An 11,644-nucleotide genomic window follows, 5' to 3' on the forward strand; every position below is an offset into this window, starting at 1 on the left:
AGAAAAAAAGGTAGAGTGATAGAATATTTGTTTTATAAAATAATAGCAAAAACCTTCCCCAGTCTTGGAAAAGATATGAATATCCATGTATGGAAGGCCTAGAGGATCCAAATATAAATGGCCATAAAAGATCTTCACCATGGCATATTAATTCAAACTGTCAAAAGTACAAGAAACAGAGTTCTAAACTCTGCAAAAGAAAAAAGTTCCTAATTAAATATTATTATCACTAGAATAATTGCAGATTTTTTTTAGTATAAATCCTATAGGCAAGGAAGGAATGGAATGATATATTTCCAGTCCTGAAATAAAGCAGCTTCAATCAAGAGTACTATATCCAGCAAGGCTATCCTTCTAACATGGAAAATAAAAACCTTCTAAGAAAAGAAAAACTGAGGGAATTCATGGCCACTAATTTTATCTCACAAAAAAGGAAATCCTACATAAAGAATTGGAAAGAAGAAATTGTCATCACAAAAGTATGTTAAAGTGTAAATCTCACTAGAAGAGCAGACACACAATAGAGAAAAGAACTGAACACTGTATATAGCAAACCATCAAACCTCAAAGATAAGGTAAAGAGAAGAAAAAAGAACAAAGAATGTCCAAAACAAAATAAAATCAACAAAATGATAAGGATAAGTTCTTATCTGGAAATAACCTTGAATTTTAGCAGACCACATTCTCCAACTAACAGATACAGACTGGCTGAATGAATTAAACAAAACAATACTCAAAACATGCTGCACCCAAGAAACTCACTTCACTAGTAAAGACGCACACAAATTAAAAGTGAAAGAATGGAAAATAATATTTCTAGCAAATGAAAACCTAAATCAAGTAGAAATAGCTTATTTATACTGAAAAAACAGATATTAAATTGAAAACAATAAGAGACAAAAAAGATCACTACAAAAATGATCTGATCAAGCAATCAATTCATCAAGAAGATATGATTGTAAAACTACATGCACCTAATGTTGGAGCATCCAAATTTATAAAACAAACACTATTACAACTAAAGAGTAAAACAGCCTCCAGTATAATAAAATGATGTTGGCACTCCACTTTCATCATTGGACAGGTCATCTAGACAAAATATTAAACAGGAACATCAGAGTTAAACTATACAAAAGATAAAATGGACTTAACAGACATTTAGAACATTTTATCCAACAGCTATAGAATACAAATTCCATTCATTAGGACATGGAACTTTCTCTGGAACAGACTATATAGTAGACCACAAAACAAATCTTAACAAATTCAAAATAATTGAAATCATATCCAGTATCTTTTCTGAGAACAATGGAATAAAACCAGAAGTCAACAATGAAAGATACTTTAGAAATTATAAAAATAAACAAAAAATGAACACTGCAGCTTTGGATGAACAAAGGGTCCTTGGAAAAATTAAAAGGAAAATTTAAAGTTCTATCAAAATAAACGAAAATGAAAACAGCATACCAAAACTTATGGGTTTCAACAAAAACACTACTAAGAGGGATATTACTACCCATAAACATTAAAACATGCCTACGTTACAAAACAAGAGTTTTAAACAATCTAATGATGACTCTCAAGAATCTATAAAAGGAAGAACAAACCAAACCCCAAATCAGAAGGAAAGAAATAATGATAAAAGCAAAAATAAAATATCGACTAACAAAACTTACAAAAGATCAGTGGAACAAAGAGTTGATTTTTTTTTAAAAGATAAAATCAACACACCTTTGCCAGATTAACCAAGGAATAAAGGGAGAAGACCCAAATAAATAAAACTAGAGACAAAAAGGAGACATTAAAACTGATACTGCAGAAATACAAAGGATCATTAGGGATTATCATGATAAACTTTAACAATTTGGAAAAATTAGAAGAAATGGATAAATTTCTGGACTCCTATAACCTGCCAAAATTGAAATGTGAGGACATAAAAGTGTATCAATAAGAAGTGATGGGAGTGAGTCAGTAATAGAAAGTCTCCCAACAAGGAAAAGTTCAGGAACTGGGTAAGGCTTCACTACTGAATTTTACTGCTTTTAAAGAAGAACTAAAACCAGTTCTTCTCAAACTATTTCAAAGAATTGAAATACAGGGAACTCTTCTAAACTCATTTGTTGTCGTCAGCATTCCCTGCAACTAAAAGTTGACAAGGGCACAACAAAAATGAAAACCACAGACCAATATCCCTGATGAGCATACATGCAGAAACTGAAAAAATACCAGCGAATTAAGTTGAATAGCACATTAAAAAGACAATTCACCACAATTATGAAGTATGCAAATTGTTAAATGTAATATATAACATCAACAGAATAAAAGAAAAGAATAATATGATCATAGCAAGATGTAGAAAATGAATTGGATAAAATTCAACATCCTATCATGAAAGCCTTGAACAAATTAGGCACAGAAGAATTGTATATCTCAATTTAATAAACCCATAGCCAACCCATAGCCAATACCATACTAAATGGATAAAAGCTGAAAATAGTGACTCTAAGATCAGGAATAAGATAAGGGTGTCTACTCTCACTTCTTGTATCCAATATAGTGCTATAAATTTTAGCAAAAGAAATAAAAGGTAGGCAAATAGGAATAGAGGAAGTCAGATTATCCCTGTTTTTATATGTAGAAAAATCTAAATATTCTACCAAAGAACTATTCAACTGATAAATGAATTCAGTAAAACTGTTGTATACAAAATCAACTTATAAAAATCAGTAGCTTTTCTAGGTACTGGTGTTAGTCAGCTTTCTATCATTGTGACAAAATGCCTGAGAAAATCTACTTAAAAAAGTAAAGATTTATTTTGACTTGCAGCTTTAGAGGTTTTAGACCATGGTCATTCAGTTCCATTTTTTTCTGGGCCTGTTGTGAGAGAGATTATCACAGTGGGAGCACATGGTGGAACAATGCTGTTTACTTTATGATAGCCAGGAAAGAGGAGTAGGAGTGGAAAGTGCCACAGACAAAATCTAATTTTTAGGGGCTCTCCCCCAGTGACTTACTTCCTTCACCTAGGCCTCCACTTCCTAACATTTACATCACCCAAGTAACACCTTAAGTTATAAATCAATCCATAAATGGATTAATTCATTCATGAGATCACAATCCAATCATCTTCCAAAGGCCCCACCCCAAATACTGTCACATAGGGGACCAAGTCTTCAACATATTCCTTTGATGGACATTCCAGATCCAAACCATAACAATATTAATAACAACTTTTTGAGAAAGAAAACATGAAAGCCATTCTATTCATGATAGCTACAAAATACAAAGCAAAGCAAAATCTTTTAATAAATTCAACCAAGAAAGTAAAATACCTCTACAATGGAAGTTATAAAATATCAATGAAAGAAATTGTAGAAGACATAAGAAAAGGAATTTTTTTGTTACTTGTATCCTAGATAATTCCTATTCTGACTGGAATGAGATGAAATCTTAGTGTAATTTGCATTTCTCTAATTGCTAGAGATGTTGAACATTTTTTCATGTAGTAGTTGTTGGTCATTCAAATAATTCTTTTCCTGTTTGCATACTCTTTTGTTGCCTTTTGGCATAAGAATTTTGTGATATTTTCTGAAAAGAAAATGGAAAAATAATGCAGAGTTTCCTCTGGAATGATTCTGCTTTTTGAGGTCATCCTCAAAATAGCCTTTCCTTCATAAAACCAGACAAATCCTAGGCCTTTTGCTGACTGCTATTATCTTCTTCTAAGCTACATGTACTTGACTTTTAAACAATTAAGGAAGAAAAGTTTTCAAGCTTGATCCATAAGTGCTCTTAGTTAAGGGCAATGCAGAGAGGTCCTTTTTCTTTCCTCAGTAACTAATGGAAATTCATTATTAAAAAATTGGAAGTGACAGTGCATTTATTTCATTTGTAGGGGTGGCTTGAAAAATTAAGTGGAGATGCTGACAGGGTTTTCTTGTCATTACTTCATATTAAGTGGATTCAGCCCACCCTTCTTTACACTTTCAGGTTTTAGCTATTTCACAGAGTTATTCAGAAGACAGTTAACGTTTTCCTCATTGTTTCATGTAAGTTATCAATTGCTGGCTCAGATAATAATGCAAGACCCTAGTGGAAGACATGCCATCCAGAGCTAGTTGTGACCCAAGAACATTTAAATGCCCAGAGTATCAATTCCAAGGATAATCATGGAAACAGAGCCAGCTGGTAGACTTACCATGGCGTTTTATGTAACCTAATATTTTACCCCATGGCTAACTAGATCAAGGAACAATGAAGCTACCCATGTGGCATTCATTCTTATTTTAAAACAGGTAGAAGGCCTGAAGGTGTAGGTCAGTGGTAGAACATGTGCTGAGCAAGCTTAAGGCTCTGGGTTCAAACACTGCCACCAAAACCAAAAATAAAATAAAAACAGCTGAGTCCTGCACAAAGAAAGGCATACATATGTCAGCAGTACATAAGCTCTGGTATTTATGGCTTTAATTGATCTGAAAGATTAGGAGTTAAAAGATGACTTAAATGGAACTAGTGCAAAGCATCACCATTGGGTCAGTAAAGTACTGACTCTGCAGAAGCAATGAATTGATGTTATGATGTATTTGTTAACCAATCTCTCAATAACCTACTTCACTTTCACATTTATACACATCATTATTTAGTATCTAACTAATCTTAGTCAACACTTTTTTTTCTTGCATATAAAATGGGAATTAGATAGCATTTACCTCAGATTTTATTTGCTTGTTTCAATTTTTACAAAAGTGACATTATGATATGTTGAAGTTGTGATCATCCAGGGGTGGGGAGGGGTAGGGATTGTCATGGCCCAAATCTAACAGTAAAGTCTGTGTTACTAGAGGAGTTCCTGGGCAGACAACGGGAAAGAGGGTATTGATGCTCATGCCCCCTCTTTTGCCTTCCTTACTGAGGCTATTGGCAAACCAGAGAAGTTAACAGTGGCAACTGGCTTGGAAGGTCTTGAGATATAATGGGAGAATGATTTTTATTTCTTGGTGACAGTTTCTGTAGGTCACAGAAATTATTACTGACACAAATTTTAAAGGCAAAGAATAAGAGCATGACATCCCTTTCCTTTGTCAGCTACAGGGTGCTTTCTGACCCCAATTCCCAGTCACTAGCTCTATGGCTTCTTTTCTCTCATCAGTTAATTAGATGTACCTTTCCTGGCTGCGACATTTGGGTACTGTGTCAGCTATTTGTGGGAGACATACAGAGCTGCAGAAAGTGTGGTCTCTGCTTCTAAGACAGCCAGGACCAAGTAGAAAATAGGGTCTTTTCTCAAATGAGAGATTTATAAGTATTGGGCATGAGGTATAAACCAAATGCTATTGAAATCCAGGGGAGGGAGAGAATGCATTCACTTGCATTCAAGGTCTCAAAGGAAAGGTAGAATTCTGGCAACTGGATGTTAAATTCGGTTTTCTTGATCTCTCTGAATTTCAGTGAAAATCCCCTGAGTAGAAAATAGACACAAAGATCCTATATAAAATGGTAAGGAGCTAACAATAACTATGGATTACCAAGAGTTGACCAAACTGGAATTGAAATCCTTATTTCCTCTATCCCACTTAGTGATGTTGTAAAAAATTTCTTTTCCTCACTAAGAATAAAGTAAAAGAAGGTGTTATTAATTAAATTATGTCCTCTCAAAACATGACAACATGTGGAGATAGGGCATTTAGAGAGAAAATGAAAGTTAAATGAAGTCATAAGGTGGGGCTCTAATCCAATAGGATTTGTGTCCTTATAGACCCAGGGATGCTTTTACAAAGAGAAAAGTCCATGTGAAGACATAGTGGAGAATGCAGCCATCTGTAAGCCAAAGATGGAAGAAATCAACTGTGTCACCACCTTGATTTTGGACTTGCAGTCTCCCAAACTATGAGAAAATAAGTTTCTGTTGTTCAAGCTACCCAGTCTGTGGAATTTTGTTGTAGCAACCCAGGCAAACTAATATAGGTATTTCTAGCATTGTATTGATCCAGAGAAGTTGCAAAAACTTCTCTCAGGATTGGAAATAACTGTTAGGTGAGGTTGACATTTTATGCCCCTGTTAGTTTGTTAGCATACCTGAAATTAGGGATCATGTGAAGCTGGTTTGATTTTGACTAATGATTTTTTTTTAATACCAAGAGCTGAGTTGCCCCATTAATATGAGAATACACTTCTGGTATCATCAGTGAACATGAAGATTAGATCTCATTAACCTTGTTTGTAAGGAACAGTTGGTGGAACATAAATCTTTCTTGTTTGAATTATTCAATAAACATGTGACAGAAGCAAAACTTGGACCCTCTGCATTACAATGTCTATAGGTGTCACCAATCTCATTGAATTTGCTCCAATACAAGTGGTGGGTGGTTTTATTTTATGGCTTTAGCATTTTTTAAAAAAAATTAAAAATTTGTTCTTTTTAGATGTACATGAAAGTAGAGTGTATTTTGACATATTATACTACATGGAGTATAACTTATTCTAACTAGGATCCCATTCTTGCGATGGTGCATGATGTGGAGTTTCACTGGTCATGTATTCCTATATGAACGTAGGAAAGTTATGTCTGATTCATTCTACTACTGTCTTTCCTATTCCCATTCCCATGGCTTTAGTATTTTCTTAAGTGTTTAGTTTTTGACTAAGAATACATTTCCCAATAATTAGATTTATAGAATAGTGGAAGACTGTAGTTATCTTAGGTATCTGCTCTGTTATAACAGATTACCATAGACTGGGTGGTTTAAACAACAGAAATTTATTTATCATAGTTTCAGTGATTGGGAAGTCTAAACTCAAGGCTATGGTGGATCCAGTTCTGAGGAGAATACTCTTTCTGGTTTGCAGAGCTGTCTTCCGGCTAGGTCCTCAAATGGCAGAAAGCAGAGCAGACAGCAAGCTCTCATGCCTCTTCTTATAAGAGCACTAATTCTACTCAGAACATAATCATCCCCAAATACCATCACACTGGACTTTAGGATTTCAAAATACAATTTTTTTCCAGAGGAGGGGCACAAATATTTAGTCCATAGCAGTAGTATAAGAAATAACAGGGCTGGGATGTGGCTCAAGCGGTAGCGCGCTCGCCTGGCATGCGTACGGCCTGGGTTCGATCCTCAGCACCACATACAAACAAAGATGTTGTGTCTGCTGAAAACTAAAATATAAATATTAAAAATTCTCTCTCTCTCTCTCTCCCTCCCTCTCTCACTCTATCTTAAAAAAAAAAGAAATAACATCTATATTTTTAATTTTTCTCTAAGTCTAGAGAAGGGCAGGATTTTGTAAGTTCTGACATGTCTTACTTTCTGTAGTACATTTTTTAAAAAAGATCAAATCATGACTATAGCTACTGTCTCTTTTTGTAAGTGTGTGTGTGTGTGTGTGTGAGAGAGAGAGAGAGAGAGAGAGAGAGAGAGAGAGAGAGAGAACGCACCAAGTGAAGGGAGGAGAAAATTTAAATATTAGAATTTTAAAACCTACAATTTTGACCAGTGGAAATATTAATGGATTGTATGGATGCCTCAGCAGAGTGAGTTCATTGCCTATTTATTCTTGGTTCATATATTGTACGATTTAAATCAATATAACCGAATTTATAAGTCATAAATATCTGATAGCATACAATTGCCAAAATTAACTGACTTGGGTGTCTTGGTGCATTTTCCAGCAGACATCACACCACCTGCCAATACTATTGGCATATTTTATTGGCGTCTCACTTGACTAGTTCTTACACTTTTTAGTGAGCAATTTTGAACTGTAATTTTTTTCTATGTGGTCTTCTCTTTTAGAGACTGTAAGGTGAATAAAGGAGTTTAGATTCTTTTTCATAAAGGATAGTATTGGGACAATGCATAGAAAAATTCAAACTTCAAGTGAAAGAAATAAGCAGTACATTTATGGTAATTGTATGAGGTTGATAAAGTCAGAAAATGGCTGAAAATTAACATGTAGCCAGTATAAGCAATTTGCCAGGGAAATTCCAAAGCAGTGTAACAAAGTCATCCTGTATTGTTAGACAAAGTTAACCCAATTAAAATATGTAATCCTTCATTGAACTTGATTAGAATTTATTGCAAATACTCATTCAACCTACATATCTCTCATATTAATGTATGTAGCCAGAGAGTCTCTCAAACTTTGTCATTAATTCTATGGAAAGAATTCATACTGTAGTATAAAATACCATCTGTTATTAAATTCTCTGCAGTATACCCAACCACTTGCTTTATAATGATCAGCTTTATTTACCTATTCTGAAAACTTGAGATGGCAGGGACTCCATTTCACTGCTCATTTTCTCACACCAATTGTGGCTAGCAAAAAAAAATGTACCACCTCCAATCCACATTAAGTCTCTGGAGCTGAGGATGTTACCTTACTTGGAAAAAGGGTCTTTGCAGATATGTGTGAGTTAATGATATTGATATGAAGAGGTAATCTGGATTCTTGGGTGGGGGTCAGGTGGGAGAAGGGGAGAGGGAGAGGAGAAGACATAGAGAAGAGAAGGCAACACGAAGACTGAGGCAGAGATCAGGATGATGAAGCCACAAGCCAAGGAAGTAAAAAAAAAATCAGATAGTCACCAGAAGCTGGAAGAGGCAAGGAGGCAAGGAGCTTCCTTAGAAACTTTGGAGGAAGCATGGCACTGTTGATGCACACCTTGATCTCAGACTTACGGACTGCAGAACTGCCGGAGTCCTGCCCTAGCGGGGTCCAGGGGGTCCTGAAGGATGAGTGGCATCGGTGAAAAGATGAGACAGGAGTCTTTCAGTTGGAGCAATCACCAGAGAGAGAGCTCTAATGCAGCTTTCTCTGGGTCATCTTTTATTGCAATTTTTCTCATCATTATAGATTCAGAATACGTCATTGATTATACAATTTTAAACTTTTGCCAAGACATGACATTTCCTTAACAATTATTAGGGGTAAAAAAAAAGTAACATTAATTTACATTTTTCCAGGATATGACCTTTAGTTATTTAATTATTAAAAGTACAGAATCATTAATAAAATGCATCACTAATTTACATTTTTCAGATTTTCCCAAGATTTACTGTTTTCCCCAAGATATGCTATTTTCTTATTAACTAGTGCCAAACTACGTAACCAGACTCTAAGTCTCCTAACTTATCATTAACCTTTAAGTTTAAAGTACACCTTTACTTTATTTCTAATCTAAAATTCCCATCTAAAAAAGTCCCCTTAAATCTTAACTTAAAATATTCTAAAATTTATAAATCATTCTTAAAACATATCAGAAACCCATACAACTAAAAACTTAAGAATTTCTAAACCCAAAAATCTAAATAGGATAATATTTCTAACATTATTCTAAAAATATATCTTATAAAGCTACTTTAATTAATTCCTAAATTTATTCTCATAAAACTGGTTGAGCTGCTTTCTCAAAGGGTTTCTTTGTTTCTCAGTCAAGGTGCACTAGTTCTCATATCTTTATAATCTTTCTCAATAGAAGGTAAGTTCTAAACATCAGTCCACTTTCTGCCAATATTAACTATGCTCATCATAAATCCCTATGTAAAGTAAAAAAGGGTTTATAAAAAGAGAAGAATATATATTTATATGTTTTAACTTTCCTAAGTGTATAATATAACTTTCCTCAATCAAAAATGAGACTACAAATGGCGGGCTTTGTAAAATAAGCATATGATTAGGTTTTTCTAAGAGGCCGGAAATATGAGCTTGGGTTCTAGTTGATATAATCAATGTGGTGCCTAAAAATTCTCGTGACCTTTCAGAGGATGATTGTTGTCCATATCAGATTTGTCCTCAATGTACTGATATAGAAGAACAGCCTTCTACTTTGTCCTTGATATGCTGAGGGGTAGTAGAACAGCCTTCAAGGCATGAACTACCTGTTATGTTCTAGCCATCTGAAATTTAATTTGTTTGGCATTTAACATACTCATGCCTCCTGTCAGAAACATAAGCATGAAAGTGAAAAGTCCCAATTATATAAAAAAGGGTCTCATGGTTTCAGTTTCCCACTAACCAGCGAGGTTTTGCTAGCATTCATCCTCACTGTGACCCTGTCAAGACAGTGAGTGGGGGATCACCTTCACCACAGAACTATGAGGAAATAAATTTTCATTGTTTTAAACCACCAGGTTTATGGTAATTCATTACAATAGCCTCAGGAAATCAATACATTGGTCAACATACACACACAAAGACACACCCATACACACTTTTATATATGTACTGTTTGGATCAGTATTATTAACTTAATTTACCTTTAATCTCAAAGTTATGTCGGGTCGCTTGTATGTTTTCTCAAGTTCCCATTGAAATGCCTTGAGGTTAGTATCATAGGATCTGGTTTCATATGACATATTATTCTTATTATCTCTTTTTGCTTAACAAATCACTTCAAACCTTAATGGCTAAAAACAAAATTATGTTGTTTTTTTCATGGTTTTGTGTGTTGACTGAGCTCATCTAGGATGTTCTTACTTTGGTCTTTCCTATAATTGAAGTCACATGACTGCTGAGTCATGGGTGATCTGAAAGTTCTACTGAGCTGAATATTTTATATTCACTCTTATAATTGATGGCAAAGTCTACCTTTACCCTGAAAGCTCAACTGGGGCTTTTGCCTTGAGATACCTACACATTGACTCTTCTGGTCACTTGGGCTTCTTGCAGGGTGGCTTCTTGGTTCTCAGAATCAGTATCAAAAGATAAAGCTTTCCAGTTAATAAGAAGGGAAAGTGCCAGATCAGAAAAGGCCATGCCCCAACGGTGTTACTCTGCTATACTTTATTGGTTCAAGGAATACACATCTGGCCCAAATTCAAAAGGCTGGAGAAATTGACGCCTCCATTTCTTGATGAGGGACTATCAAGCTCAAGTTGTAGAAGAGCATATGAAATGTTTTTGTGGTCATTTTTGGAAAATATAATCTGTTATGTATAATAATCAGGTCCACGAATGACACCAAATTTAGAAAAAATATTTACCCTGGAGAAAAAGGATTAAAATTTAAAGACAATTTGAGAAGATGAGATGTTTATTTTCTCAATTACAGTCCTTCTTAATTTCTCCTAACTTTCCACTAAAATAAAGAAATAAGAGAAAGCATACACTCACATTGACTCTAAAAACAAAGACCAAGGAACAATATAATATCAAGAGCTCTTTTCATGGCATATCTGGGGCTTTAATTCATGAAATAGGGTACACCTGAAAAAGTAAATTGGAATACTGTTCCTATCGCTACTATTGACCATCTCTGAACACAGAGCCCCAGGATCTATCTCATGCAGACAATTAGGCAACTGTCTCTCACCCAAAAGGTGCTGAATTGCTTGCCTCCCTAGCCTATCCTCAACCTTGAAATACTATTCCTCTTTACCAAGTGTTTTAGTTAGCTTTTTTTTTTTCTGCTGTGACTAAAAGACCCAACCACAAAAATTGTCAAGGAGGAAGAGTTTATTTGGGGGCTCACGTTTTCAGTGGTTTCAGTCCATAGACAGCTGGCTTCATTACTCAGCGCTCCAGGTGAGGTAGGAAAAACATGGCAGAAGAGTGTGGCAGAGGGAAGCAGCTCACATGATGATTAGGAAGGGGAGAGAGAGAGAGAGAGAGAGAGAGAGAGAGAGAGAGAGAGAGAGAGAGA

This window comes from Marmota marmota, unplaced genomic scaffold (assembly GCF_001458135.2).
Source record: "Marmota marmota marmota unplaced genomic scaffold, marMar, whole genome shotgun sequence".
NCBI lineage: Eukaryota > Metazoa > Chordata > Mammalia > Rodentia > Sciuridae > Marmota > Marmota marmota.